This window comes from Lontra canadensis, unplaced genomic scaffold, assembly GCF_010015895.1.
Source record: "Lontra canadensis isolate GAN:19392208 unplaced genomic scaffold, GSC_riverotter_1.0 scaffold33, whole genome shotgun sequence".
Classification (NCBI taxonomy): Eukaryota; Metazoa; Chordata; class Mammalia; order Carnivora; family Mustelidae; genus Lontra; species Lontra canadensis.
Window position 1 is genome coordinate 7,543,769 of NW_022631027.1, and position 8,230 is coordinate 7,551,998.

Sequence of the window (8,230 nt, forward strand, 5' to 3'; positions counted from 1 at the left end):
GGGGGCGGGTAACAGCGCGGGGTTGAGTCGTCCTGCGCGGCCGTGTCCTGGGCAGGCCGGAGACGGGGCTGCGGCAGCCCTCAGACCGACCGACCGACCGGGGCCCGGCGGACTTGCGGGTCTGGTCGACTTTGTGAGAGTCAGCTGCTGGCGAAGCACGGGCGCCTGCGGCTCACGTTCGGTGGCTGCTGCCCAGGCTTGCCATGCCCTGGCCTCGGCGACACAGACAGGAGGTTGGGGGGGCCGCTGAGGGGGTGGTGGGAAGGGCGCGGGGCCGTCGCCTCTGGCTTAACAGAGCAGATGCGCGAGAACTCCAACAGGTGGCTCCGTGGCGCAATGGATAGCGCATTGGACTTCTAGAGGCGGAGGACATTCAAAGGTTCCGGGTTCGAGTCCCGGCGGAGTCGCAGTTTTTCCCTCCGCTTATTTATTTTCTGACCCGGTCATTTCTCTCCTCCCTCTTTTTTTCCTAGGCGGTTGAACTTGCGTCTCCTTCTCTGCCCTTTCTCCTCTTGTGAGCGGCTTCTGCAGCCGTTCCACCACTAGCCGCTCGCGCTGGGTACGCCCGCCCCCCGCCCGGCTTCCTCAGCTGGGTGGGTCAGGGTCCGGGCCCAGCTCTCCGCGGAGCCTGATCCAGGAACTGCGAGGAGCCGCTCCGGGCGGCGGCCAACCCAGATCTCGCGGTTTCGGCCCAAAGGTGGTTGGGTCTCGGGCGTTCCGAGGAGCTGCCCACACGCTCCAGGGCTGACACCCCTTTGCCCTGATCCGCGACCGAGACCGCGACTGCTAGGGAAGGAGGGCGAGGAAAGGATGAGAAAACACGCCTACACCGTGACCTGCGCGGTGCTGGCTGGTTGCCTTTCCAGCCCAGAAATTGTCACGTACCGGAATCCCCAGTGGGATCCTGTCAGAGATGCAGATTTCCGGGCCTCACCGCGGAGCTCAGTTCAGCTGACTGGGGACCGGGCCCAGGAATCTGCATTTCTGATAAGAATACCCGCTGTTCTTCCCCATGATTCGAGTGCGAAGAGCTCCGAGGTCCATTCTGCCGGTCAGCATCTCCAGGCAGGGATCGCTATCTTGTCTCTCCTCCCCTGACAACACATGGGTTTACGTGAGAATTGGGTTCCTTCTTACGCAATGCGAATCAATGAATGAATGAATGAATGGGATTTTCAAAATTCATTGTAACAAACTCTGCTGTACATAATGTTAATAAGTTAGCATTTATTTAGCATTTAGCATTTGTTATATACTAGGTACTATTTAAGTGCTTTATGCATTTTAAAGCATTTAATCCTCCTGACGACCCTACCAGGTTGGTATATTATCCCCTTTCATGGAAGGGGCATTTGAGGCAGGTTAAGTAACTTGTCCAGGAATACACAACTAATAAGCAGCTTGCCAAAATGCCTGGGTCTTTGGGTAAAACCATAATTCTGTATTGTCTTTTCACATGAGCCTTAGTTAAAGCTAATCTGGTTCTAATCTTAGGAGATACTTTGTTGGAGTCATGTTATTTTATAGATTAATATATGGAGAATTGAACTAACTCTGTTGAATCTTCCTATTTAAGAGAAGCAAGGGTGGGGGGAAGAACATATATACTTTTCCATTTGTTCAGACCTTCTGTGCTCTTCAGAAGTATGTTAAAGTTTTCTGTCTATATATATATCTTGATTTATTTGTTAACTTTATTTCTAGATAGTTTCTTTTTTGTTGAGATCTTTTCTTCCATTATATATATATATATATATTTTTTTTTTTAATAAAGATTTTATTTATTTGACACAGAGAGAGAGAGAACAAGCACAAGCAGGGGGAGTGGCAGGTAGGGGAAGAAGCAGGCTCCCTGCTGAGCAAGGAGCCCAATGCAGCGCTCAATCCCAGGACCCTGGGATCATGATCTGAGCTGCAGGCAGAGACTTAATTGACTGAGCCATCCAAGCGCCCCTTCCATTATATGTTCTAAGTGATTTTTGCTTGTATATAAGGCGGCTTTTGATATTTTAAAAATACATTTATATCCAGCCATCTTGATTGAACTATTTTACTATTTAAAATGATTTTTCAGGGGCACCTGGGTGGTTTGGTGGGTTAAGCCTCTGCCTTTGGCTCAGGTCATGATCTCAAGGTCCTAGGATTGAGCCCCGCATTAGGCTCTCTGCTCAAGGGGGAGCCTGCTTCTCTTCCTCTCTCTCTGCCTGCCTCTCTGCCTACTTGTGATCTCTGTCAAATAAATAAATAAAATCTTTTAAATAAAAATAAATAAATAAATAAAATGATTTTTCAGTTCCAAACCATGGGATACTACTTCACATCCACCAGGATGGCTGTAATTAGAAAGACAGGGGTGCCTGGGTGGCTTAGTTAAGTGTCTGGTCATGACCTCAGGGTCCTGGGATTGACCCCCACATTGGGCTCCCCGATCATCCAGGGAGTCTGTTTCTCCTCTGCCCCAACACTTGTGTGTGCACTCCCCCCCTCTCTCTCAAATAAATAAAATCTTTAAAAAAAAAAGACAATAACAAGTGTTGGCATGGATGTGGAAAAGTTAGAACCCTCATACATTGCTGGTAGGGATGTAAAATGGTACAGTCTCTTTGGAATATAGTTGGCAATTAGTCAAAAGTTTATACAGTTACTATATAACCCAGCAGTTTCATGTCTAGGTATATACCCAAGAGAAGTGAAAACATATGTTAACACAAAAATCTGAACATGATTGTTCATAGTAGCATTATTCTTAATAAACAAAAAGTAAAAACAACCCAAATGTCCATCAGCTGAGGAGTGGATAAACAAAATGTGGTACATCCATACAATGGAATATTATTATTCAGCATTAAAAAAGGAATAAAATACTGATTCATGTTGCAACATGGATAAACCTTGAAAACTACGCCAAGTAAAAGAATCCAGTCGTAAAAGACCACATATTATATGATTCCATTTATATAAAATATCCTAAATAGGCAAATCTATTAAGACAGAAGTTAATTGTTGCCAAGTGCTGGGGCTAAGGGGAATATGAAGTGACTGTGTGTTTAATGGGATTTTGGGGGAGTGACAGAAATGTTCTGGAATAAGCAGTGATAATTGCATAACTCTGCATATACAAAAACCCAGTGTACTGCATATTTTTAAAAGACTGAATTTTATGGTATGTGAATTATATTTCAATTTTTTAAAAGGAAAAGTAGTTTTTCCAGTTGACTGTTGTGTTTTCTGGAAATATATGACTCACAATTGATTATAATTTTTTTTCTAATTCTTATGCCACATTATTATTTCTCTTATAATAGCATCTGGTGTTATCTCCAAAAAATGTTAATTTCTGTGATGATGGTGATAGTAGACTGAACTATCCTGTATCTGACCATTATAGGAATGCTTCTCCACTAAGCATGATGCTAGCTTTTGGGGTGTTCCTGCACACACATACATGCACACACACACACACACACACACACACTTTATCACATTAAGAAACCATCCCTAGTTGTCAGTAATCTATGGAGGTTTTTTCCTTTGATCTGTTATTACTATGCAATATATTAAGATTTTTCTAATATTTAACCCTTCTTGCATTTCTGAAGTGGATCCTACTTGGTTGTGATGCATATTTATTCTAATATTTTGCATTTTTGTGTATTTGGAAAAATTGACATTTATTTATCTAGCATAAATGCAGTATTATTTAGAATGGCCCAAACTAGAAATAACCTAGATGTCTATCAATACTGAACTGTTTGTAAACAAACAGATTCATAAATACAGAGAACAAACTTGGTGGTTGCTGGGAGTAGAAGGATGGGAGAAATAGGTAAAGGAGATTAAGAGGTACAAACTTCGGTTTTAAAATAAGTCGCAGGGGACACCTATGTGGCTCAGTCGGTTAAACGGCTGCCTTCAGCTCAGGTCAAGATTCCAGGGTCCTGGAATCGAGTCCCACAACGGGCTCCTTGTTCTTTCTGGCCTGCTTCTTTCTCTCTGCCTGCTGTTCCTCCTGCTTGTGTTCTCTCTCTGACAAATAAATAAAAATCTTAAAATAAGTCATGGGGATGAAAAGTACAGAATAGGAGCATATAATCAATATTGTAATATGTATGGTGACAGATGATGACTACACTTATGGTGAGCATTGTGTAACATACAGAATTGTCGATCACTGTGTTGTACGCTTGAAACTAATAAATGCCAACTACACTTCACTTAAAAAATTTTTAAAATAATGAACTGTCTGACAAAAGTACAGTAGAGTGGTATAATTGAATACAATGCAGACCTTTTAAAATTGAGGAGGATGTATATATACCACTATGGAAAAATATCCCAGATTATATGAAAAAAGCTGATATGAAAATAAGTGTGTTTAATGTGATTGTATTTGTGTTAAATAATGCAAATAATAATAGTAATAACATGTGCCTTACTATGATTGTGTGTGCATAAGAACTTTCTGGAAGTATATACAGTTAACAGTGCTGGACCAGGAGGAGCAATGATAATGAGGGAGGGAAGGCTTGTTTTACTTTATATCTCATTTTAATGTTTGAATTTTTTCATAATAAGCCAATCTTATCCTTGTAACAAAAAAGTCAAGTTAAAAAAAAACCAGCGAAAACAAAGCCCAATACTAATGATGAAGAGGGAAAAAAAATTGTTCCTAGATCACTTTCACATGGGCAGCTCTGATACTGCTTACCCACTGAAGTTTTTCTGAATTGCATTCAACATTTATTGACTCCTTACATTTCACTATATGCTGGATCTCAGCCATAAGTATACATTTTAGGAGCTCCCCTCGTTAAAAGTGGAGAAATCTAAACAAAATCTCTCTTTATAGTGGTTTTAGCAAGTAGCATGTCCTGAAGTTCTTGTACATGTTAAGGACTGTGAATTGCTTTTGGGGAGGCAGCACTGAGCTTAGATATGTGCCTTCCAGTTCCGCTCAGGCTATAGTGTGGATGCCTGGTGGGAGGAGAACAGGACTGGAAGCCGGGAGATCAATTCAGGGCAGGTGGAGTTGTCCAGGTAAGAAATGGTGGAGGCTGGAACTAGGGAGGTGGTCTGGAGAAACCCAGAGCACAGACATTTGAGGGATAGGCAAGAATGAGTTTTTCAGAGTCTAGGAAAAGGCAGCAGGAGAGGTAGGAAGAGAACAAGAAGAAAGTATTCTACTTGACCAAGCAAGTTGCCTCTAGAGAAAGAGAGTCAAGAAGAAAAGCGAAACCTGTAACATTTTTCTAGATACCAACAAGTTTAGTTAGCCCTTGCCATTTAATTATTCCCCAAGTCCTACTAAATAATTATCCCCATTTTAGAGATGAGAAAATTAAGATGCAAAGATGTTATGGGAGTAAGGTGAAAAGATTAGCCGAGGAATGATGGGAAAACATCTGCTCTTTGGAGGCAGGTAGGAAGAGGGCAGGGATAAAAGCATGAAGATGAAGGGACAATTAAAGGCGTTAGTTGTGGAAGATCTGTTTTCTTTGGGCTCTTTTACAGCTGGGGCCTCACATTCCCAGGATTCAGGAAGTTATTGACAAAGAGGGAGTTGCCCCAGGGCAGGGAGACACTCCCATATTGCTGCCCGTGGTCCAAACACACTCAAAGGACCAAAGGCCAGGAGTGATTACATTCCAGCTTCCACCTGACCCGGGGCTTTCTACATCCATCACTATTTTAAAAACATTTTATAGGGGCACCTGGGTGGCTCAGTGGGTTAAAGCCTTTGCCTTTGGCTCAGGTCATGATCCCAGAGTCCTGGGATCAAGCCCCACATCGGGCTCTCTGCTCCGCGGGGAGCCTGCTTCCTCCTCTCTCTGCCTACTTGTGATCTCTGCCTGTCAAATAAGTAAATAAAAATACTTTATAATCTCATTCGTCCTCAATTGGATATATACTTTTGAGTATTAGCTTTGTTCAAAGAACCACATTGGAAAGAAATACAAAGGTGAGAGAGACAAGAGTGCATTTTCAAGAGTTCACCCTAGTGTGGGGGGCAGGGAGCCATGCATTGATTATGCCACTGTTTAGGATCGGCTTTGGTGTGAGTAGCAGGGAATTCAAAATAACAATGGATTCGACCAGAAGGAGATTTCTTCCTCATGTGAAAGTTCAGGCTTTGGCAACTACTTGGTCATGAGAGATGAGATCTAGGCTCCTTTTTATTCTTTCACCTTAAAATGAAGCTTTTTTACCTGATATACCAGAAAACTGCTCCTCCCCTGCCATCAGGTCAACATCCTAGTTAGTGGGAAGAAGAGAAAGGGACAGAGCCCCACTTCAAGCTCACCCTTCTCTGAGGGACACTTCCCGGAAGCTGGACATACTGCTTTCATTTACATCCCATGGAAAGGTGAGAATCATAGCTTTTTTTTTTTTTTTCCCAGGTAGCCACATTCCCAGGTAAAAATCACATCTGTAACTGGCAAAGGGGAAAAGTTCAGCAGTTTTTGCTGGTGATGTGGAAACAGGTATGCAGACAGACATAATGCAAGGTTAAAATAAAAGTGTGAGTTATTCTTACTAGCTCTGTGACCTTAGGCAGGTTACTCTCTGTGCCTCTTGTTCTTCACTTATAAAATGAGGATAATAGTAGCACCTACTTCATAGGTTTACCTAAGGTTACCTGAATTGTTATATATGTATGTCTCATAGATACATACATGCATAAACAGTTACATAAAAACCCGCTATATAAAAATACCAGCTATATTTGTAAGTTCTTAGAACAGTGCCTGGTAGTAAGTGCTACATAGGTGTTTGTTAAATACAATTAAAAAAAAAAAAAAAAAAGCGGGGCACCTGGGTGGCTCAGTGGGTTAAAGCCTCTGCCTTTGGCTCGGGTCTTGGTCCCGGTGTCCTGGGATTGAGCCCAGCATCGGGCTCTCTGCTCCGTAGGGAGCCTGCTTCCACCTCTCTGTCTGCCTCTCTGCCTACTTGTGATTTCTGTCAAATAAATAAATAAAATCTTAAAAAAAAAAAAAGCACTCAAATGGGAATTTCAAGAGTGTACACATCAGTAGAGACAATCTGATAAAACATTTTATGAAGAAATGTTGACTATCAATTCTGTGATGCCTGGGACATACCCCCAGCAGCGTGCCTTGCACAGAGTAGATGCTCAGAATACTGGCTTCTTAAAAGTTTGAAAGGTCATGTGTTTTGTTAGGTGGGAAAGAAGCAAGGGGTTTTAGGTGGGGTTAATCATGTGAACAGATATAAAAGGTAAAAAAAACTCACTGTATCTGGCAGAGTGGCTGGCATGCCTAGAACTCCGTGTATGCTCACTGACTGAAAACTCCATATCAACTAGTTTGGTTTGGCTTACATGTATCAGTTGGGTCCAGGCAGAAAAATGCATTGCTCTAAAGAATTTAATAAAGGGGATTCTTTACTGATGGTGATGGAAGTGCTAAAAGTGTGGCAACCCAGAGACTGGAAAAGTAGGAAACCTCAGTCACCCTTAGTGCCATAGGGTCTTTGGGAGGAGATGGTGTTACCAGAACCCAGAAGCCTGGGCCATTCAGTGGCAGAGAGCTGCCTGGTGGAGACTGGGAAATGGCAGAGCCCCAACCCAATCTAAAGCCGGACAGAAATACCCTGACTTGTCCCCTCTCCTGCCATCCTGTCTTGGGCCAGTGCCTTACTGGGAAGCTAGTTGGTTAGTGAATGTGGGTTCAGGGGCTACGTCTTCTTCACTGGTGTACCCTGATGCTTAAATAGTTTGTAACACTCAATTTTGTGGTGTCTGGCTGGCTTTCAGACTGAATGAATCTGGTGGAAAGTAATCAGAATTGAATAAAAGAACTGTGGAGCAGCAGTGAAAGCCCAGCCGAAGAGTCTGTAGCTTATGGTAGTTTCCCAAATCTCAGTAATCTGGACATTTAAGAAATAGTGGGTGTTTCCCTGGCTGGGCCTGGCAGGTGACAGTAACAGAAAATAATAGAGAACAGAGAGACCATGGGATACAAAGAATTTTTTGAGATGTCTGACTGATTGGGTCCAGACTGGTTAGGAGGAAAATGTATCCTGATGGGTGGAGGATTGGGAGAGTAAGAGCAGGTGCAATGCTTGAGATCAGGACTTCACAATCTCTGGGGGTGAGGCCCAGGCATCCATATTATTGAAGCCACTTCAGGTAATTCCAAAGTGCAGCCAAGGCTGGATTGGAAGGAAGAAGGCTGGGCACCTGGGTGGCTTAGTTGATTAAGCATCTGCC

At 43.0% G+C, this 8,230-nt stretch overlaps 1 non-coding gene across 1 annotated transcript; it reads left to right on the forward strand.

Moving 5' to 3' along the window:
- The first annotated feature begins 322 nt into the window (after positions 1-322).
- Positions 323-407, forward strand: TRNAR-UCU. Its single transcript is given in 2 exon segments — positions 323-359; positions 372-407. It is a non-coding gene; the product is annotated as a tRNA-Arg (tRNA).
- The last annotated feature ends 7,823 nt before the right edge of the window (positions 408-8,230 follow it).